The following is a 24,427-nucleotide window of genomic DNA, read 5'->3' on the forward strand; positions in this document are numbered from 1 at the left end:
GAAAGCTACAGAGAAGGCTAATCACTCAATGCCTACTCTCTAATCTTCTTTAATCTCAACAGTCGAGAGGACAATGGGTGCACACTCTCATCAATCACACACACACATCAATCAAAAGCTCAATGAGCTCACAAATAATGTAAAAGTGAAGATAAATGAGAGAGAGAAACACTAATTAGAGACTACTCAATCCTTAACTACACACCATAAACACAATTGACAAAGAGAAATTGTGTTTATGACAAAGAGAAAGAAGAACAAGAGCACTTAGCTTTCCATTGCATGCCATAGAAAGTAGGTGAGCACAAGAGGAAGCTCCAAATCCAAACATCTTCACCTCTATCTTCTCTACAAGCTTTCCATGAAAGCTTAACTCACCTGAAAATCCCTAAAAAATGACCTAACTTTCACTTTTATACCTAGGGCATAAAAAATATGTCCGGCCGCCCATGAGATGCATAGAATTGTGTGCATCTCTATAGCTCCTAGGCATCATGGTAACATCAAATATACAAGCTGGAACTCATGTAGAGCCCGTAAATATGTCAAAAGTACATATACAAAATGATGTGTCTGTCAAAAAATGAAGCAACGTATGCTAATACATCACAAGCATATGCTAAAAATAGCATAGCTGAAGGTCATCTGCTACTTTGTGTTTGTGCTGCCAAACAGTGCTCTTTGTTCTCTTTCTCAACCATGCTGGTGATCTTGTAATTTAGATTGATAGCGTACTTGTGAAGGCAAGGATGTCTTAATCTTCTCAGCATAGCCAGCCTTGTTGTCTTTGAACGGAAGGTGTCTAATCACAATCAAACACAAAGGATTAAGATCGACATATTTATGTGTCTTTGTTAGGCTCTAAAAATAGTTTCTAAGATTACTAGAACATAAACAGGTTTGGAGAGTTGTTGTTGGTGATGAAGTTTGGGACATTCTTAGACCACCTATTGAAACATTACCATCAGGCTATAAGTAACGTTCATACTCACTTAACTCTATAAGGACCCTCGTTTAATATTCTTCAACGACTTCTATCACTAAATTCTTTCATTCAAGTGAGAGGATATTCAGTTGAGGGAATACTTTTTATGGAGTATCCGCTAATAAAGGAGCCAACATTTTTGCAAAACCACTACTGTTCATTTAATGCAGTTGATCGAATCGAATATAGCATGTGAGGATATTTTAGTCTGTTTTTGTACATTTAGGTACAGGAATAGTTTGTGGTGCAGTAGTCAATTGAGCCCTTTGGCTGAGTGTGTACTTGATATACAACAGACCATTGCCATTCTAGCATTCGTATCGAATGAATCATAGTAGTATGCATGTAAGCCTAGGAAGGGCAATAACACCACCTTGTTAATCAAGTGATCATATAACAATCAATTAATGCTATGCAAATGTATTTCCCTCACTCTATGTTCAATATAATCTCTCTCCTCTCCCTCTTGCATATTTGAGTGTGCTTGTGCTAGCTCATAGACTCCAGATGTTCGAATTGACATGAGGATATACTGCCTTGCTACCCCACACAAAGCTAGACAAAGCTGTGGTTGTTGATGCTCTAGTCACAAATACTATGCTATATGGTGTAGAGAAATGGGGCCCAACGTAGTAGACAGGGTTGGACATATGATGAGTGGAGATCGATATATCGATAAGGCCTTTGGTCTCTAATTCTATGATATCCAAGATGATCAAGAGCAGAGACTCTGTCGCACAAACTCTCGATATCCGGATATTCGAGATCGGGATATGCTGCCTTACTACCCCACAGAAAGCTAGACAAAGTTGTGGTTGTTGATGCTCTAGTCACATCTACTATGCTATATGGTGTAGAGGAATGGGGCCCAACGTAGCAGACAGGGTCAGACTTATGATGCATGGAGATCAATATTAAGGCCTTTGGTCTCTATGATATCCAAGATGATCAAGAGCAAAGACTCCGTCACACAAACTCTCGATATCTCGATATCCTGATATTCAAGATGTTGCCTACCCATTTCTTTTCGTGTGGTCCATGGAGAATCTTTTTCTTTTTTCAAAATTAAGCTCTGTTTGTGAGAGTCACTTGTAGTCCTGCATTGAAATTTTCAAAATTCCTTTGGGGCGGGCCATTAGGTGCCAACATGTTTTTCCAATTGTCAGGAGGACGTCAAATGTTTCTGTCCAAAGAATGCATTCATGATCAGATTCAGAGTGCGGGTTTTACATGAGGATATCTTTTAGACTAGGAAGACTGTCTAAGATATCATACAGGAGCAAGCGATGGTGGAGGCCAGTTACTACATAGATATTAGATAGTTTACAGTTTTGTTTGAGAGTCAGTTTAGTGAATCCTTGGGGAAGTTGGTTTGGTCAGAGAGATGTGCATGTACGACAAGTGGGTCCCTTCTAGCTCTCTTACAGTATGGTTGTGCCATAGATCTGCAGCTTTTTTTTGGTCCAAACATGTTAGAGTGGATGCGAATGACCTGGGAGGCAGAGTCTTACAGTCCCTTGGCTTCTTTGAGCTACTACAGGAGGTTTCATACAGCAGATACTTGAGATCAGTCGGGTAGCTGGCACGTGACATGTTGGTTCGCTACATGATACATCAGAGGCGGACATAGCTTTTGACATATTTGTGTAGGTCTCTTACAACCAGAGAGCTACCGAGCGTGGTGCTGCCCGCTGCCACGTCTGCCGGCTTACGCCCTTGCATTTCCCGTCTCCCACTCTCACTTCCGATGCAGCCTTGCATACGCGCCTCTACCCGTTTCTACTTTCCACCCTTGGCCTTACAGCCTGGCCCTCACTCTTTCACCCTTAGGAGAGAAGAAGGCATGGGGCCTTTAAATATGAGTTATGGGTTCTCTCTTTGGCATTTTTTCCGCAAGCAAATGTAGAGCAGAGCCACAGCCCTTCTACTGAGTTGAAGCAACATAAAGAAATACCGAAAGGGGCGCCGTTTGGGGCCAATGCCTAAGAATGCTTTTTGAGTTTGATTTAGACACTTTTTGAACTTTGTTTGAGAGTACTGTATGGAACATGCCTGCACATACTCATGGTCCAGAACTTTGTCGTTATTTGTGGAGAGAGGAGTACTGAATGATTGAGTGGTGTTTATACCTATGGCTCGGACCCTTGTTGAGAGAACCCTAGGAGCTAGTGACATGGATCCTCCACCCAACCGCCCATACTTATAGGCTCTTAGCCCTAGGATCCCCTGTCCACACTGCTAGCTGGCCCATGGCCGGGGTCCGTGACCCCCCTTTAGGGTAGGGCCCTGCCCCTAGGACCCGTGTCCTGACATTACTCCCCCCTTTGGAAGAGTTTTCGTCCTCGAAAACACAAGTGGTGGTATCTTCATAAGAACACTAATGTTTTCCACCGTGGCATCCCTCATGGATCCAACGGTTTGTTGAATCGGAACCCGGTTCATTGGGAGGTTCAATGAAATCAAGAATAACATCTTGATTTTCCACATCGTTGTCCCTGTACCACCGTCTTGGTTAACCGACCCGTAACTAACATAATGTGAAGACTCCATTTAAAACTCACTTGAGTATGTTAAACGAGTTATCATAACGAAGAGGTGTCTAAATGCATACCCAAGTTTCAGACTTTCTGGAGGTACTTGAATGTGCAATATAACCTCGGCTCATCTTTCCATGAAAGTACTATGCTGACATACTCATCAGCAGCAACAACCAAGTCCTTGACTTGCTATGGTTTCTTGCTAGTAGCCAACCGCATCAAAACTGATGATTAAGGTTGATAACTTGAGAATAACAGTCAGAGACTAAAAGTAGCCGTAACATGCCTTTCATCATATGAAGCAAACTCCAAACTAGAAAGGTAACCGATCCAGTTGTTTCACTTCTTGCTAACGTATGCACTTAGCATATCCTTTAGCGTGATTTAACGTATGCACTTTGCATATCCTTTAGTACTAAATAGAATGCTTGTAAACTGCCCATCCTACGCGGGATGAGTAGTAGCAGTAAGAGTGAGGTGCTTTTCCCCAACCACTTACAAACAATCGCCCACGACTGACGACAAACTATGACTCAATCATTGAGTATCCAGCCATATACGCGATATGGAATGGAGACAACCAACTAGCAGCCAATCAGAAACACCCATACTCAACCATCACCTTGTATGGCATGGTGTAAACTCATACAAAATCTGCAAGAGTAATTGCACTGATATTGCAAAAAATTGCAGAAACAATAAAGTCCATGAATTTGCATGCCGCTCCGAATAAATTTGTGTTAAACACTAGGGCCCATAACACCTAGTGTGCATGCATTTAACACAAACTTATCCGAACCGCAATTCCATGACGAGACTTTCCACTATACTTACGTGAAAATCTTGCAACAAAAGTTGGACCATAATAGAATGTGACACCCCGGTCACACCTAGGAACCAACCATGATACATTCTCATGAACGTAGCAGACTTTGCTATATGTAGAAACAACCCTCCGTTAAGGTGGTTTCACAGCACTTGTAATCACCACAAGTCTGTACTTAGTACCCGACAATTTCTGGCCACTGAAATTGTACCTGATACTGTGTGCTCAAAATGGTCGAACCAATGGATACGACCAGCACCTAGGGACTTTGTCGCGACACATTGGTAGAAATTTGGCGCCAGTGTCAGTCCCATAGACTCATATTCTCCACATGTGGAATATGTCTCAAACAAGGATATCAAGAAAAGTGACATCCATCAAGTACGAGATGTACTTGTGTGTGGAGGTAACTGCAAACACTCTGCGACAAGAGTGAGAGGGACCCTCATTCATTGATCCACACTGGCTAAACCGAACTCCCGGAGTTCCTAGACCATGTTGTATCCCATGTGACAACATGTGCCAAATTGAACCCTACAAGTAGGTTCGTAACAGCAAAAGACAGAAAGATAGATTGGACGCTTGGCCCAAAATACTTTGTGCCGTCATGCCCTTGGCATAAAGATAGATTGGACGCTTGGCCCAAAATACTTTGTGCCGTCATGCCCTTGGCATGGCTCTGTAACATTCAAGTGTGCTTATACGTCTTGAAAAAACCAAGCAAAGCATACGAAAAATGGAATAACATCAAATCGATAGATGCGTACCCGCAGGTTTGAACGTCATGTTCACTTACCCGTATTCAAATAGAGAGGAGCACGTCTCCTACCTGAAAAAACAAACAGCATTGCACTGGGAACCGTGGGTGTTGCCCTCGCAATCCAACCCCTTTGGTTAAAATCTACATAGTCAAACCCTTTGGTAAGACCCTTTGTAGAAACTGCTCAACTAGCAGGTAACAATAACCAATATAGGTAACCGTGTACGTAATGATTGAAATCAACTTGAAAAGTTGAAGTTGTCCACTACCGCGTGGTAGATTGCAGAATTCTTTCCTTGAAAGTCTAACTGGGAGAGATCAAACTGTGATCCTCAATGCAGATCAATTGTGATCCGCAATGCCTATGGGGTGATGTAGCAGTCACCCCCCAGGTTGTACCCCAAAACAATATGTCCATAGACACTCCGTAGTGCCATGGGGAGAGCAGGAAATACACACAAGTGAACTGCTTAGTTCTTGTGGATAGCCATGCTGTCGTAACTGATTGCTGCATCTAACTTCCTTGTAGAGATCAGCTGCTGTGAGGTCAAGATTATCAAAAACTCAACTGGAGTGTCGCACTGAAAACTTGTAGTGCAAAAATGACATCCTAAACATCCGTAATGACAAGACTCTTGCTTGTCCATTAACGTCAATGTTGACTCCCCTGGGTAGATCTAGTCGAACTGGAGAACAATCTCCCAAGGAATACCAACAATTGGGTCTTACCCAAGATCTGACAATGACTCTTAGCCAGTGTGTGTGGCTCATAGCCCTTGTGGCAATTAGTGTTCAATCGAGGAACCGATGAAGACTAATTTAGATGGCGTCTTGCCCAATTTCTAGGTGAGAGTTAGAGTACCTTGACCATCTACCGTGTAGGGTCGTGACTGTAGGAGGATGACTTGATAGCAACCAACAATCCATCCGTACTCTGTCCGTGATAGAGTTGCGAGTGTGTTAGCGGAAGCGTAATGCATGAAGTGGTGGAATCCATGCCACCTGCTTAGCATGCCTTGCATGCAAAAGCGTAAGCCCTTGGCTACTATGATGGCCTCAAGGGTGAGAGCCGAAACTAAAAGTGCCATGCACAATCGGCATTGGTAGTGGTACATCATAACGGAATATCACCACCTCTAAAATGGGAGCAAGTTGCTGGTCATACCAGTTCCCCAAACTTGTGTGCCATTGCCTGTGATCCCATGTCAATGTGTAGTAACGCGAGACAAGGGAGAAGCCTTGCTTCGTGTAAAAGTGCCAAAGCACTTTGCTTTGCACAATGACACTAATTGCGAAGGAAAGTGTAACCATGGAAAAAACAAGAAAAACGTAAACTTGGCTAACTTGGTTGTTGTTGCTATAACCAGTTGTCCCGAGATTTTGTGGAAGAAAACTCGCTCAAATGAAGGTCATAACCCTCTCTGTTGGGCAAGAGAGAGTTGGCATATATATATCATATACATGCTCTGAAATATCCTGCCGTCATATGTTGCCTAGGGCGTGTGCTCATAGCATACCCCACCTGCAAGATTCTTAAATTGAAGCCTTGCTTCACATAAATATGTGTGTGTTGACAGCCAATCGGATGTGGCTGCAAATATCATGGTAGCCTATGTTGGCTTGGAGAGACAGTTCCAAGGAGTGGGCCATGCCGAGCAACTTGCTGCCTTCAACAAGTCCAGTAATAGGCCTTGCCTTTGAAAGAAAATGGAACCTTTGACGAGCGTGCTCTATCAAGGTACGCAAAAGAAGCCATGCCTCAGATAACTATGTCTGGCCTCGTTGCCAATAAATGCTATCAGTGAGGACAGATGTCATAGCAAAGAGAGTCGACCTTGTCGATCATGCACAAACAATTGACCGTATCAAAGTGTAATGTAATCGAAAAATAGTAGAACACGTGCAAATTATGCCGCTCGTACCTGCTTGGCTCTATGAATGATAGCCATGATCATCCATGCTAGTGCATACTAGAGTTATCAAACACATGCTCAATACTACTCTACTTCTTGCTGCCAAGGGCCTTGCCCAATGCGCAACCAATTTGGAATCTTGTGCGAACTTCCATGCTCTTACCTACTAGATTTGAGTGCCATGGATCGTGATAATCAGCACCCTAGCATTAGTGTTGGTATCACCACATGGTGCGGTTTAACGATGTATACGTATAGAAGCCTTGCTTCTCCGCACCCCTAAACTCAGAGGGAAAGAAAGAAAAGCTCGTGCAGACTTTCAGAAATTGGCCATGCCGAGGTCTGTGCACCTTGAACAAGAGCGTTGCCGTAGAATCATTCAAGCCTTGCTTGATAAACTCTACCTATCCCTTGGGTGGCAACCATTGCACCAGCCGGAATTCACAAAACCAAACAAAGTCCAGAGGATTGTAAAGAATGCAAAAGTAATGCCGAAACAGAAACAAAAATACCTGGAGCGTTAGCAGATGCACCTTGAAGCCTCGCCAAGATGCCAACCCACGACCGTGTCGTGCATGGTATTGGATCTCTCCTGTGGGATCCATAAATTCTCGAGTCTGGTGTCCAAATCGGTACTAGACTTGGTATTGCTTGAATCTGGGAGTCGGCCGGATTCCTTTCAAAACAATCAGCGCCCGCCGCTAGTGATGCCTTGCATGTGATTTCCAATCCATGTCGAAGTTAGAAACCTTGCATCATGGCAAACTAAACGCCCTGCTTCCCGAGCACTGTTTGCCTTGGACTCCACTTGCAATCCCGACATGGAGAGGTTTCGAGAGGTAGCTTGTAAATTTTCTGCACATGAGCTTGAATCGCATGTTCCTTTAGAGCCATGGCTCCTTTGCCTGCCCAATCGGAGCTTTGCATGCCTAAGCGGACGTGGGGCCTTGCCCCTACCAAGGGGATGGGTTGATAACCCTAAAGTAAATTTTTAAAAAAATTCGAAAAAAAAACTCCCTGCAGGCAACAGCGATGGCGGCCTTGCGCTCATCGATTGACTGAGCCCTGCGGGCAGCAGGGTTGCGCAACCTGATGCCCCACCGTGTCGAAAGTTACAGCGTAGCCCCCCGCGCTGCTGTAGACACCCACATCGTGGGTTTTGGTGCAGGTCCACTGGCGGCCTCCTCCCCACAAGCACAGTTTCCCACCATACCTACCTCCCTTCGAGTCTGCAGTTAAGAGGCTCCTCCCTCGGCTCTGTGCCTTTCAAGGGGTCATGCCCACGACCTCGACCTCCCTTCAAGGACCACGCCTTCCCCGCCTGTCAAGGGCGCTCCTCCCCCGTCGAGAATAGCATGAGCATGCAAAAAGCATGCAAAGGAAGGTCCACGACGAGAGAGAGAGAGAGAGAGAGAGAGAGAGAGAGAGAGAGAGAGAGAGAGAGAGAGACCGAGCTTCCGTGAAAGCCATGCATCACCATGAACAATCACCATCTCCGTCTTCCCTGCTCCTTCCTCTCCACCTTGCTCTGATACCAATGAGAGAACCCTAGGAGCTAGTGACCTGGATCCTCCACCCAACCGCCCATACTTATAGGCTCTTAGCCCTAGGATCCCCTGTCCACACTGCTAGCTGGCCCATGGCCAGGTTCCGTGACCCCCCTTTAGGGTAGGGCCCTGCCCGTAGGACCCGTGTCCTGACACTTGTGGTGGAGTATTGAATGTCTTAAAAGTAGTGTTTTTACCATAGTTACCAGGAAACGGCAACAGAAACTGAAACGGTTGACAGTTAGGCAATCGAAACGGGTCTAGAAATGGCATGCCATACACGTGTGTGTGTGTGTGTGTGTGTGTGTGTGTGTGTGTGTGTGTGTGTGTGTGTGTGTGTGTGTGTGTGTGTGTGTGTGTGTGTGTGTGTGTGTGTGTGTGTGTGTGTGTGTGTGTGTGTGTGTGTGAGAGAGAGAGAGAGAGAGAGAGAGAGAGCTGAAAGTTGATGTATGCGTGTGTAAGAGCCAAAAATTTGCACCGTTGAGAGAACGCGTATCTCTGCAAATTTAGCGTAGATTTTTTTTTAAATGAATCCAATCTTTAGAACTATTGTATGCTGGGCAACATGACACGTGTACACATTTTTAAACGTTACCCATTTGAGCCCTTAGATTAGACTACAACGTGTCTGGGAATCGAACGTGCTGTCTAAAGGAGAGGAAAAAAGCGCCAACGTGTCTGGGAATCGAACGTGCTGTCTAAAGGAGAGGAAAAAAGCGCTCTCTCTCTGGAATCGAACTCACATCATTTCATGGCGTTGCAACATTTGAGTTGGACTCCCATACCCATTTCAACGTTTCAACACATAGGAAATGCCGTTTTCTGTTTCTATGGTTTTAACTCATGGCCCGGACCTTGATGGTTATTTACGGGGGAGTATTAGGTTTGAGTAGTCGTTACTCTCAACATCTTCAAGCGACCCAGGCTATGGTCTTTGGAGCGTTTGGTTGTAAAAGGCTTCTATATCTCATGGCCCGGACCTCTCTAGGTTATTTGCGAAAGGAGTGATGAGGGAGTTGTTGAACAGCTCATGGCATGGTTTGAGATGGTTATTTGTAGGGGAGTGTTCATCGGCGACTTAATGTTTCTGTGTCTTGTAACATGCATATGTAAGCATTTGTGTTGCATTGTGATGTGCCAACCAGTTAATATTCCTAATTGGGTGAGATTGCTTGCGTATGTAATTTTAGTGCATCGAGACACCTGTCACAGATCAGCGTAGTTTGCTAATTTTGCTACGCCAGAATATCAAGGGCTCCGATATGGAATGAGAAAACCGAATGACCCTCAGATAAACTTCGGACATGTCAAGCCACTAAAGATCTAATAGGTTAGGGCTCCTTGAGCCTAACCCTAGCCAATCTGCAGATCTCGGCGGAGAACTCTTTACCAACCCTCGCCGAATGGCCTAATTATCAAAGAAGGGTTAGGATTAAAATCCTAACCCCCAACCAACCTACGGGACCACTGTCTGATGGGGCCTAAAATTAAGGAGTCACACACACAAAGACCTTGCGTATAAATTGATGAAGTGGCAGCCTGCTGTACGGACACCCGGACTTCACGCTGACACGATGACGTGGCAAATTGTACGGACTTCCACAAATTGCGCTACTGACTGCCGATGTGGCAGTTCTATGGATTTTTGGACTTTGCGCTGGCAGCTTTTCAGCGCCAGCTTTTGGACCATATGCTTTTGGGTTTAATGCTTTTCATGTAAACTGCTTTCAGAAGGCCTAGGGCCTTTAAGTCGGCTCTCTCTAGCATTTCTACCGCGGGCAGATGCAGAGTAGAGCCACAACCATTGTACTAAGTTGAAGCAATATGAAGAAATACCGAAAGGGGAGCCATGGTTTAGGGACAGTGCTCTCTTGGGGTGGAACTCTGCCACTCCATGTCTCGTGTATCATGCATCTCTTTCAGTTCAGTTTTTTTGAAGCGTCTAAAGTCTGTTCGGTCCGTTCTTTTCCATGGGCACGTGGTGCCCGCCTGTTACATTGTGAGCCGCACTCCTTTTGGCTTTGGGAATAGTTCAGTTCTCTTGCATTCGTGGTGTGAGGATTTTACATTAGCTGCTTTTGAGGACAGATGTCAGGTCCCGAAGTATTCTGTAAAAATAGCTTTTCTAGAGCTGCTTGCACAGTTTTGGGTGTTGGACATGTTGAGGCGGATGGGTTCTATCTTTGGCATACCATTCATGTGTTCAATATAGATCCAGACATCTGTGTCATCTATAAATGTGGCTACCACCCCTTTTACTGTCTTTCCATATACCATCACTTTGGAGTGAAAAGAGGTGCTACACTTGCAGAGAATTATGGCTATGGGAGGTCATGTGCCGTGAGGCACCACTATCCGGAATCCAATCATGATCATCTCGACCCGCAAGAGTCAACTTGACCTCTGATGTCCTTGGAGAGTCCTTTGTGGGGAGAATCTTGATGAACAAAGGTTGGGGACTCATAATGAAAGAAGAATAGAAGGTTGAGTACCGAGGAGGCAATTGGGCCAAAAGCTGTATGGCCATGTCCTCTGAACTGATAAGCTTTCCATATGAAGTATCTCTTGTTCAAGCTCTTGCATCTTGTTGATGTGACCCCGCATGGAAGAGTGCTTCGCATCCAAGGTCCTCAATTGTACCTCGAGGGCTATCCACTTCATTGGAGAAACTCGATCATAAAGGGAAGAAAGCCGATCCCAAATCAACTTTGCATCTTTCATCAATTGTATGTTGCTAATAACTGATGGTGTACTATTGAGGATAATGAAAGACTGAATCCGAGCATTGACATGCTCCCATAACTTCGCTCCCACAGGGTCCTTTGGCTTTTGAAAGTTGCTCGAGACAAAACCTCCAAGCTCGTAAGAGTCAAAGACAGCCATCATGGCGGCTTTCCAAATGGCATAGTCGTCTCCATTCAATTGCCGATCCGAGGGAAAGGTAGGGAGGGTAGGTATCTTGATTGGTTGATCACCTATGCTGGGTAGAACTGGGACCAATCTCCCCATTCCTCGTTGACGGTGGGTGCATCGTCGCCGTTCTCTTCCGCTTCGCCATCATGGGCTGAACTTGTTTCAGAATCATCAGTCCTCTCCATGGTGTTGGAAAATTTAGGCATGCGATAAGGCTAGGTCGAGGTAGAAGTTAAAATCTGAAAATCTTCCCATACAACCGAAATCAGCCCCAAAAGAGTGAAAACCGCAGAAAAAACAGCAAACCGTCTCTTTTCGTCGCGGAAAATCAGCACCACAAATTCGCACAAATCACCAATCCGATTCGAGAGCACGCCGTGGCTCTGATACCATGTCAAAGGTGCAGCGGAAAAGGGTGAACCGGGTGATGAACTCCTCTGCAACTGCGAGCAAACCTTCTCTCGGGAATCGGCAACCAATAGTTCTCATATCGATCGCGATGAATCTGCTCATCGTCAAGCTCCTAGCGCGTACCACCCACCGAACAGGCACGGGCAGCCAAGCACGCATGTAAACACACGTGTAGGGGCTCAGTGCGGAGAGGATAGGGAGCGCTAGTACAAGGAATGGAGTTTGATGGTCAAAATGCTGAGGAGGAGAGAGATTGATGGTGCTGGGAAAAATGCTAGAGAGAGAAAAACACACACACACACGGTGCGCTCTAATAGGGAAACTCTAGAGAGAGAACGAGTGTGCCCCAAACGTTGGATCTTTGCATTGCATCAACATGCCAAGAATACAAGGAGAGGGGCTGTCTATAAAGGGCAATTGGGAAATTGCCCTACGTCCTGGCAAAAGGCCCCCCGATCCTAAATGATTGGTAAAATGCTGAAAGAGACCTGTTGCACATATTTAGTAGCAGAATTGTAGAGAGCTAGACACCGACCCCGGGTAACCCTAGGGATAGGGGTTCCTGTCACAAAGTGCTGACATGGCACAGCCACCAGTACGCATATGCATGTGTGTGCGCGCACACACACACACACACACATGGTGATGTGGCACACCCCCCAAAATGCATCGACAGGCTGATGTGGCAAAACGAAATTCCGCGACTAGCGCTCGCTGGTTGTACGGATCTCCACGATATGCGCTGACACATGCTGATGTGGTAGACAGTACGGATGTCCGCTTTTTGTAATGATAGGGCGTACGGATTTTTCGCAAATTACTTTGATAGTTTTTTGGGCAGTTTTTAGCACTGGCAGCTTTTGGGCTCTGCTTTTAGCATCCCTTGTAAATTCTTTATAAGAGGCCTTAGGGGCTCACTTCTCAAAGCATCTTGATGCAGAGTCTGAGAGTGAGCACCCGCGGGCTCAATTGTACTTTGCTCAAAGATTAATATAAAAATAAATAGCGAAAGGGGCGCTAGTCTTTGGGGCCAATATCTCTTGGCACAGAACTACGTCGGGCCGTGTCGACTCTCTTTTGTTCGATGAGTTATTTTGAAGTGAATCTTTGCTGTGTCGCGACAAAATCTTGACTTGGGGTGTCCAAGTTTGTTACAGTGGTATCAGAGCATGGCCAATTTCTCTTCTACCGGGGAATTCGATCTCTTATTTCGCAACACTTATGGATTCCGAAAAGAATCTGTCGACTTCTTCTGCATCCGCTGATGCGGGAGGAGACCACGCAGAAGATTTAAACGAATTAACAAAGAAAGAGTACGGGCCACCTCGGCCTACTCAGTATGAACTTCAAGAGATTTAGCATCCATAGTAGGTTGATGAGTGCACAAAACAGATGATTAAATTTGCGAAACACCCTTAGTTTGCAAATTTTTTGTCTCAGCAATCCATCGTTGAAGTCCACATTCAATGGCAAAAAGCCACCGAACCACCAATCAAACCTGCAATCAAGAAACCTCCTTCTCCGAGGATGTTTACAGAACAAGAACTTCAAGAGGTGGTGTAGACTCATATCAGTCAGCTTTTGGACACGAAAAATCAATCCAAAAAGAAATTGGAAAAGCGCAAGAAGGGGACTGACTTGTCAAAGTCGACGATTGCGGAAGCGTAGAGAGAGAGAGAGAGAGAGAGAGACAGAGTCTGCTGAACCAATCAACCTTGGCAATGAATAACTAAATGTGTATACAATGGAGGCAAGGGGTTGCTTATATAGCAAGCCTAGTAAATTGCCCTACCCAAGACTTTGAAAAATAAGTAAAATAAATACCTAAAAGCCAAACTAAATAATGGGATCACATTGGGCAGTTCACTTGAGATGCCTAAACTTTAACACCCTCTTTGCAGCTCATAGTGGACATCGATAGTGAGACCAAGAAGAAGCTACCATGGACACTCCAGCAGCCAGCCGGGATACTGGATACACCTCAGTGTTGCTCTCCTCAACTTTGTACCTGAAAGTAATGCCATCTTGAGCATCGGTTGCCTTTGTAGAAACTTTGAACTATATACCATACTACGTCCAATAATCCCTATTCGTAAACTATGAACACATCACGTCCAAAATATAAAACTCCAAGATAATGAACTATTGGAACACATCGTGTCCATGAGCCGGCCCACAACAATGAATTGGCTAGCCCATCCATATGTTTGACGTCTGATTGGTTCCTTGCTAGTGCATTGAACTCCGACCTACGGGTCCAAACACCAATAACTTGAGCTCCAACACAAGGGTCCAAATTAATTACAGGGAGCATTGCTTGCCCCTCTCTGCCACTCACAAGCCTCTCTCTGGCTGAAGCTAGTGGTGACACCTGTCATTTGACTAGAAATCTGACGTCAAGGCCACTGTGGACACCGCCACGTGTGCCATGCCAATCTCCTCTGTCAAATCTTTATTACCGTAATCTCTGTCCAGCTTGCCTTTGTCCTCGTCTATCTACGAGTTCCTGCTTTTGCCTTTGGCTTCAAACTCTCGATCGAAACAAAGAGTTGAATCACATTCATGACTGTGGCTGTACCTCTCGGATACCGAGGTAGCTAACTGAGTTCTGATTCTTCCATCCGTGTCCAACTGACCTTTGCCGTTGTTCTCTAGCAAACTCTGCCATTTGCTTTTGACTTCACAAACTTGAGCCAAACAATTTATCGAGTTCCTTGAGAACTGTGCCGATGCATAGGCCGCTAAATGGATGGTTGACGATCCGATATCCATAGCTTTTGGTTGGTTTTGGTCGATTTTGTCATGCCTCGAGCAAGGTAGGGACATATTGAGGTTGCAAAATCTGGTAATTGGGTACCTTCTCGCACTCCAAAAAAAGGCCGTACAAACCAAGCCAAAAAAGATCCAAGCCGCTTCAATTCCACCGTAAAGGGAACTCCACACGCAATGGACTCTGCACAATCTGCTATCCCTCTCTGACATCCGAAACTCTGTCAATGATAGCCGCTTCGCACGTTTGCCCTGTGGTTGCACGCCTTGAACAAATCCAAAGCTCCACAATAAAATGTGCATAACAAGGGTGAAGAGTTCCGTTATCCAAGCCAATCCGCTCCACGGCATTCTGCCAAACTGCTCCACACCCTCTGCTATCCCTCTCTGGCACTTGAAACCGCTCGTAACTCCCACCAATCCCTCTCTAGGCTCCAATCTCGTAGCTCCAGTCGTCCAAGAGAGCAATCATCTCAATTGTCTCTGCTGCTGCTCAAAAAGCCCCGAGAGACTTCTAGGGGACAGCATTTTGAAATGCTGCCACACGAAGGAGAAGGGGAGGGAGGGGAGGTTGGGCCACCGATCGGCGTTTCAAACGCTGTTGGGAGGGGGACAAGCTGCCTAGCCGCTGTCAACACAGCGTATCAAAACGCAGATGGGAATTGGCTGTCGTTGCAAGGCCAAGGTCTGATGTAGTCGGTGTTTCAAAACGGTGCACACGAGGGGGCAGGGCGCTGACGCATTGAGCGTCTCAAAATGCTGCATAGGAGGGGACAGGGCGTCTCAAAACGCTGCACAGGGGGCAAGGCGCTAACGCGCAGGGCGTCTCAAAACGCTAGCGGGAGGGGGCACTGCTAGGGGAACTTGAGGGAGCTCGCTGCCTCTACTGCTAGCATTTTAAAACGCTGCGAAAGCAAGCAATGCCGGGAAAACGCCCAAAACATCAAACGCCGGTGAAGGAGCCAAAAACGCCCAATGTTTTAAAACGCTCTGGGCTTTAAGAGGATGCCGACGACCAACATGGGATGCGGTTCTCTTCTCAAGCTCTGCACGACTCCTCCACGCCAAGGGCTTCAAGCACTAAACTCCGATACCATGTCAAGTCGACGATGCGAAAGCGTAGAGACCAAGGGGGGGGGGGGAGAGAGAGAGAGAGAGAGAGAGAGAGAGAGAGTCAGCTGAACCAATCAACCTTGGCAATGAATAACTGAATGTGTATACAATGGAGGCAAGGAGTTGCTTATATAGCAAGCCTAGTAAATTGCCCTACCCAAGACTTTGACAAATAAGTAAAATAAATACCTAAAAGCCAAACTAAATAATGGGATCACATTGTGCAACTCACTTGAGATGCCTAAACTTTAACATGACTACCCTGGTTATTTGGGCCATCAATCTTCTTTTGCATCCGCAAGAAAGCAGAAGAAGCGTGTACGCTTTGAAGGACTACCCAGTTCTTCTTCTTCCTCTTCTTCTGACAGTTCTTCTAGCTCTTCTGACTCAAGCGACGAGGACAAAAAAGGCAAAAATCAAAGCTTTGGAAAGGGCAAGAAAAAGGCAAAGAAACTCAGATTCTGAGTTTCTGATAGCTCTACGAAGTTCAGACTCCAATGACCATATGTTTTATCCAAAGAAGAAGCACTGCTACATAGCCAACCAATATGACTTCCTCGAGGACAAAAGCAAGAAAACAAAAGAATTTAAAGAAGGTGGACATTCGATAAAAATTGGAATCCTTTTCTGGATTCCGAGATGCTCTAAGGGCTTTGACCTTCTTCCAACAGTTTGACATAGCCTTCTCTGGAGGGCACTACTCAGAGCACTCCAAGATTAGGAGGGTTGCATCTTTTCTTAAAGGAAATGCTCTAACATGGTGGTCCACTCTTCTTCCGAGGAAAGAAGCTCTTGTCAAGTGGTTGAAATTCAAAAGGCTCTTTATTTCTTCTTGGATGACCCGAGAGTACGAACGGGATATAAGAACCACTTGGAGCCATCTTCAGAGGACCAAGGGAGATTCTTTGGACGCTTATTGCGAGAGGTTTTGGGACTCTTTTCTACCAACCTCTTCATTTAAGAAGGTCACTTTTAAGGAACACATTCAACGGTTTTGCAGCGGACTTCCTACAGAGATCCGAGACTACTGCCTTGAACAAAAGTCGAATTCTATCCAAGAATTAATGGGTCATGCGAAACGGGGTTTCTTGATACATTCGGGAAATTTGACCTACCCACTAATGAGATCTTGACTCAGAGAACCAGACAGACCTCCAACAATGAAAGTAGAAAGAAAAAGAGTTCTCAAGAAAAGAATGATTTACGACCCCGACTGACTCTTCGAGAAAGGGCTAACTATATCAAAGAGGGGATGTGTTTTGGTTGCGGAGAACAAGGGCACATCTCCGCAAAGTGCCCCAAAAAGGCACAGCAAGGACAGACTGAAGACAGGCCAGAGAGTTCTAGAGTAGCAGAGGAACGTGGCAGAAAAGGCAAGATGAAAGCAGGATTGGTACCAGATTGCATGGGTACTGACCCAAGCCTGATAGATGAAAGTACAGAACTTTGCCGAGCATGGGGCAAAGTGAAAGATCAAGAAGCCCTAATTTTCTTCAATGGAGAAGCCAAGGCCAACTTCATTTCACCTGAATTGGCGGCGCGGCTCGAGATTACACGCGACAGGATGGGACCACCAGCAGAGGCAGTTCTAGCGGCACCCGAACCGGACATAGCCATTACACCTATCATTGGCAAACTTCAGTTGCATTTTCAGGGATATTTACGGCACGAGGACTTCCACATCATGCCTTTGGAAGGCTGTGACGTCCTCCTAGGAGTCCCTTGGTACCATAAGAACAACGCCGTGGTCGACTATGGGGCTAGAAAAGCGACTTTGACTAATGAAAAGGGCCGAAAAATTGTACTTGATGTAAAAATTGAAGGGCGACTCCGTCCCTATTGTATCGATTTCGGTCGTTTCCAAATTAATGAAATCCAGTTTCTTTGTTTACTCAATCTATATGAAAGAGTTAAATGATGAACACAGAACGAACATGTCTAAGCTTGACAAAGAACGCCAAGATTTTCTCCACACACATGCTGATTGTTTCTTTGAGGGCCTGCCAGGCAAGTTGCCCCCATCTCTTCTTGGGGATCACACTATTAATCTGATTCCTGGAAGCGCACCATCGAACCCACCACCTTACCGTTTTAGCTGAGCCCAGAATGAAGAGATCATGAACCAAGTGAAAGACCTTGAAAAGGGTCTTATCCAGTCGAGTACTTCACTCTACTGCTCTCCGGTGTTGTTGGTATTAAAGAAAGACGGATCTTGGAGAATGTGCATTGATTAGAGAGCTCTCAATTAAATCACTATTAAAAACAGATTTCCGATTCAAAGGATCGATGATATTCTTGACCGACTTAAGGGATCCTTTTGTTTCAACAGGATTGATTTGAAAAGCGCATATCATCAAATCAGAACCGTTCTGGGTCGCCTTTCGGACAAGTTTCGGTTTGTATGGATTTTTGATGGTGCCTTTTAGCCTTACCAATGCTCCAGCGACTTTCAACCGAATGATGGATAGGATTTCCGAGAGTATCGATCGTTTGTCGGCACTTTCTTTGATGACATTATAGTCTTCTCCAAGGATGAAGCAGAACATCGACACCATCTTGCAGGTCTTTCAGGCATTGCATGATCACAAATTAGTTATTAATGCCAAAAGAAGTGAATTTTTCTTACCGGAGATACACTTTTTGGGACACATTGTCTCAACAACAGAAGTACACATTGACCCGGCCAAGATTGAGACTGTATGTGACTAGCCCCATTTGAAGAATTTTCATGAAGTTGGAAGCTTCTTGGGCTTGTGTTCTTACTACCCACGGTTCATTTGAAAGTTTGCATAGGTAGCTTCCCATTTGCACATTTTGACTCAGAAAGGAGTCCCTTTCTCGTGGGGACCGACAGAGGTGACTGTCTTTCAAACACTTAAAGAAAAACTGACTACTGGACCAGTGTTGACTTTGCCGGACTTGCCAAAGTCATTTGAAGTGTAACAAACTTGGACACTCCAAGTCAAGATTCTACTGCGACACAATAGAGATTCACTTCAAAACAGTTCACACCTCACAATTCAGTCGACACGGCCGCCGACGGAGTTACGTGCCTAGAGATATTGGCCCCAGAGACTGGCGCCCCTTTCAGTATTTCTTTTTGTATTAGTCTATGTTCAAAGTACAAGAGAGTGGCTAGGTGCTCACTCTCAGACTCTGCATCCAGATGCTCTGAGAAGTGAGGCCCTGCCCACTTATTTATTGATACAAGGGATGCCCAAAAGCAGAGCCCCAAAAGCATTAACTTGAAAAGCTTTCAATTTAAAAGCAACTGGCCCAAAAGCTGCCATAAAAACAGCCAGCGTAATTTCAGGGGATCCGTACGCTATGCCACGTCAACACCTCCGTAAATTCAGCCGCTTTTTCTGGAAGATCCATACAGTGGCCACGTCAGCATGCAAGTGCATTGTACGGGGGTCGGTATTGCTGCCACGTGTCAATGTGTGTCCGGGTTTGCTGCCACGTTACCCATTTGTGACATACCCCCCTCTTGAAAGCATTGTAATCGCCCTCGTTTATGCCTGCAAAATAGACAAAGAACATAAACTGTCTTAGTAGACACTGACTGTTAGTACCGACGCACTAGGAACAACACATCTAGCACATGTACCAATCGACAGTCACATCATTGGACATCACAGAACATCACTTGACATCACATGACAAATCACATTCAAATTCATTCCAAATCTCAGACCATGATTAATCTGCAACGTATTTAGCAATCGCATCTAGATCCAGTCGGGACCTCATAGATGCTGGATTAACTAATCCATATTACAATCATGTCTATAAAGATTTATGAGACCGAAATGCTGCATTCATTTCGTCTATCAGTTCTTGCGCTCAAACAAGTTATCAATCAGTATTATATTCATTATCGGGAATTTCAGTTCATAAAGTCATACAGCAGAACACTGTCAGTTTAGCAGTCTCCCTGAAACCCAAAGGGACATCAGTGACTATATAAAAAATCGGGGCAATCTGTTGACAAAGGAGCGGAGTGACTTGTGCAAACCCGCTGCACTAGATTCTCTCATGTTGAAATCGAACTTCTCTCGGAGTAGACTATGCGAAACCGAATGCTTCAAGGTAAAGGTTCACAATCTGAGGAGTATCTGCTAGGTCCTCCTCCATCCACTTCGCATCCAATGCATGATAGTTCTTGAATTTAACCAAGAACTGCCTAATCACTTTACCTTTAATCTTTCTATCTTTATGTGCCAATATCCGTTCTGAAACGAGTATCTCCTCGCTTTCCTCCACTTCGGGTTGCTCATCTGGCTCCCCATCATCGGGGACATCGTCTTTAAAACGCTTCAAGAGACTCACATGAAAAGCATTGTGAATGTTGGAATTAGGGTTGCAGAGAAACACACACAACTTGGAGAAGACGAAGGAAGCTCAAGGCACACAATAGAGAGTGTGTTACTTAGTGTGCAATAGAAAGATAGATAGCCCTAGAGTGATGGGCGTATATACAATGCACGGGGGGAAAAAACTTCTAAAAAGGAAAAAAAGGCCCCGGCGGTCCTAGTGTGTTCACACACATCACTACCACATGTATATGGTAACAAAACCCCCCTGGAGTGATGCGGTGAACGAGAGCTCGCACATGAGTAAAGGGAAGTGCCATGCCTTGAGGACATGATCAGTCCACAAAGGGGAGTAAGCCCAAAGCTTTGCGGAAAGCTTCGAGCTTCTCACGAGACAATGCCTTTGTGAAAAGATCTACAAGGTTGTCCTGTGTTGGCACATAAGCCAAGCTGATCTCTCCTGCTGAAGTGGTAATGCACCTCAATGTGCTTTGTGCAAGCATGAAAAACTAGGTTCCTCGCAACTACCAATGTGCTCTGACTGTCAGTGTAAATAGTGTTGGCAGTGTCCTGTCCAACACCCAAATCATCCATAAGGCGTCTGAGCCATACACACTCAGCCGTAGCTGTGAAGACTGCCCTGTACTCAGCCTCACAACTCGAAGTGTCCACAGTAGGTTGCTTCTTGCTCAGTCATGATATACATGAACTGCCAAGCATGAAACAAAAACCACTTGTGGACACTCGCGTGTCAAAACAACTAGCCCGATCTGAGTGCAAAAAAGCATGTAAGTCTGGCAGCAATGATCCCCCCTTGGGATAAAACAAGCCAAGATGTAAAGTGCCACTAAGGTAGCGGCAAATCCTCTTGACAGCCTGCCAATGCTTAGACCCTGGGCTATGCATAAATCTACTGACCTGTGAGACTTCAAATTGAATATCCGGCCTCGTGTTGCATACATGAATGAGGCAGCCAATAGCAGTTTGATAAAGAGTCACATCGGCAGGATCTCAAGCATCATGTAGACTTAACTTCAAACCTGTCTCCATGGGAGTGGCAATAGGTTTGCAATCCTCAAGTCCAAACTTACATAGCAATGTCTCTATGTAACTTTTCTGACAAAAAGCAATACCACCATCACACTGCTTAAACTGTATACCCAAGTAATGATGTAACAGCCCCAAATCTTTCATCTTGAAGTAGCGTTCAAATCAGCTTTAAATTCAGCAATATGTCTCTCATTTGGTCCTGTGATTAGACTGTTACAAAAGCCTCGTTTGACCAAATGAGTGTCAGCTTTCTCGTACCAAGCACGAGGAGATTGCTTCAACCCATACAAAGCCTTCTTACATCTGCACACTTTGTCCTCTTGTCCTTTTATAATAAAACCACGAGGCTGCGTTATATAAACTTCCTCAAATATGTCACCATTCAAGAAAGCAGTAACAATGTCTGATTGATGTACATCCCAACCAAAATGAGCTGCCAATGCACATAGAAAACGCATTGTAGTCATACGACAAGTGGGAGCAAAAGTCTCTTCATAATCTATGCCTTTTGGCTGTGCATAACCCTTTGCAACAAGTCGAGCCTTATGGAGATCGATCTCACCATCCGGCTTGGGTTTCAACTTGTAAACCCACTTCGTACCAATGGCCTTTTTGCCAGGAGGAAAATCACATAAAGTCCATGTGTCATTTTCTATAAGTGCATCATATTCTGATTGCATGGCAGCCATCCAATTTTCTGAATTCTGTGCTTCATCAAAAGACAAAGGCTCCTCAACATCATGTAAGCTAGACACAGCCAAAGCATAACAATCTGATGCATAAGATGCATGGCGAGAGCCTGAACGAGTATGACTAGACAAAGGTGCATCCAATTTACTGTCACGCAAAGTGTGCACTGGCCATTTTGGCATACCTCTAGCCTGCTCATTTTCAGCCCTTTCCTCATCAACTACATCATGTACATCTGCATCAGTAATAGGCTGATCTGTAACATTTTCAGAAACCCCCATAGGCTGTACATTTGCCTCATTGGAACTTACATTCATATTTCCACCACTGAAAAGAGGCAACAAAAGTCATAAATGTCCTGTGAGCTTACATTACTGTCTCTAGTACATGACAATAAGGGCTGAACAGAATCTTCCACAAACACTACATCCCGTGAACCCAAAATACGTTTTGTTTGCGGATAATACAACCTGTAACCTTTGCTTTCAGCACTATAACCAACAAAAATACATTTGACAGCCTTATCATCCAATTTTCTGCGCTGTGTTTGTGGCACCAAAGCATATGCCAAACAGCCAAAAACACGCATGTGCTCAATAGAAGGCTTTCTATCATGACATGCTTCATCTGGAGTAATAGACTGCAAAGCTTTCATAGGACACCTGTATAGTACATAAGTGGCCTTATCATCCAATTTTCTGCGTTGTGTTTGTGGCACCAAAGCATATGCCAAACAGCCAAAAACACGCATGTGCTCAATAGAAGGCTTTCTATCATGATATGCTTCATCTGGAGTAATAGACTGCAAAGCTTTCATAGGACACCTGTATAGTACATAAGTGGCACACATGATAGCCTCAAGCCAAAAAGAATGCGGCAAAGCTTGACTTTTGACCATACATCGTGCCATTTCCGTAAGTGACCTGTTTTTCCTCTCAACAACACCATTTTGATGAGGTGTATAAGGCACTGTACATTGGTGTTTTATCCAACAACTAGCCAGAAATGCATTGAATTCATGAGACATATACTCCTCCCCTCGATCGGAACGGAGGGTGCCCATAGTACATTTCGAGACATTTTCAGCCATAGCCAGAAATTGTTTGAAGCACATAAAAACTTCGGACTTCGCTTTAAGCGGAAATACCCATGCATGCCTGGTGTAATCATCAATGAATGTCACGAAGTACAGGTAATTGCCCAAGGACGGAGTTTGCATGGGCCCACAAACATCACTATGCACAAGCTGCAACCTGCATGTGGCCCGAACTGAACCATCCTTTAGAAATTTAGGACAGCAGGATTGTAAGTGCACTCTGCGTTAAAAGCCCATTCTACATCAACATCAGCATTATAGTCTGCTTTTACAAAAGACTCAACAAATGGCTGCATTTGTAGTGGAACCAGCATTTGCAGTGGAACCACCCTCTTTCTTCTTAGCCTCTTTGGCCTTCAACTTAGGACACGACTTGATCAAGTGATCATTAGCTTTACAATAATGACAACGCATCTTCTTTTTGCCCTTATCACCAGAATTTCCAGCCGAAGTGCTGGCAGCAAAAGCATTGGGAACAGAAGTTTTGCCACTCGCAGCCGAACCATAAGAAGTGGCTGCATTGTTGTTACCACCCTTTCTTTGAGAAGCAATAAAAGCCTATTCAACTGCACGTTGTCTAGTCCTTTTTTTTCTAGTAAGTGACTCTTGCAACAGCAATGTGCATAATGCATCAAACTTGACAACTTTTGGATTTCCTTGGGTCATAAGTCTCCAAGTACTAGCAAAAGTCTGGTAAGAATCTGGTAAGGCATCAAGAACAGTCTGCACAAGGGAATTGTCTGAAATGACTTCACCTACAGAAATAAGTTGCTCATTGATATCCTTGACTCCAACTCTTTACGCAGCAAAGCAATTTTAGCCTCATTGCGACTTGCATAAAGACCAACCAAAATATCCCAAGCCTGTTTTGCAGATTTTGTTGAACGGATGTGAGGAACAATGGTGCGCTTCACAGACAACGCAATCAATGCATGAGCCTGCGCATCCTTTACATCCCAACGAGCTTGTTCTGTCGTAGGCAAAACAACTCTAATAGCAGCAATCCTTGCAGCAAGACCTGCAACATCCTCAACATCGCCTGCATCCTCAGAACCAGGACGTACATCAATGCCCTGCACAATATTTCAGACGCCCTTTGACACAAGAACATGTTGCATCATATAAGCCCACATAGGGTAATTGTCCCCATCCAACCTGTCCTCAGCAGCAAACATCTTGAAGACATCTATGTTGTTGTCAGCCATGATAAATGTTGCACCTAATGTGAAAACTGTCCGAAAATAGAAGAAACGGAGTGGGAACAACACGTGCTATATAGCACAAACCGTAGAAGACTGTAAGGCACCTGTTATGCAAAAAAAGACACTGACAGAAACTCTGCACAAAATGACGAAATAGCCTATGCAGCATTGCCTGTAGTGGAAACGAAGGCCGAAATGAGCTCGAATCAAAAATCCAAATATTTGTCGACCTGCGAACGCTCACCAAAGCTCACTAAAATTGGAGAAAGTAAGCAGGCGTATGTTGGAGTAGCTGGCGA

At 44.9% G+C, this 24,427-nt stretch overlaps 1 pseudogene; it reads right to left on the reverse strand.

Moving 5' to 3' along the window:
* Positions 1-7,015: 7,015 nt before the first annotated feature.
* LOC147463829 (uncharacterized) lies at positions 7,016-11,577 on the reverse strand (annotated as a pseudogene).
* Between the last annotated feature and the right edge of the window lie 12,850 nt (positions 11,578-24,427).

Source organism: Adiantum capillus-veneris, chromosome 2, assembly GCF_014529385.1.
Source record: "Adiantum capillus-veneris isolate H3 chromosome 2, ASM1452938v2, whole genome shotgun sequence".
NCBI lineage: Eukaryota > Viridiplantae > Streptophyta > Polypodiopsida > Polypodiales > Pteridaceae > Adiantum > Adiantum capillus-veneris.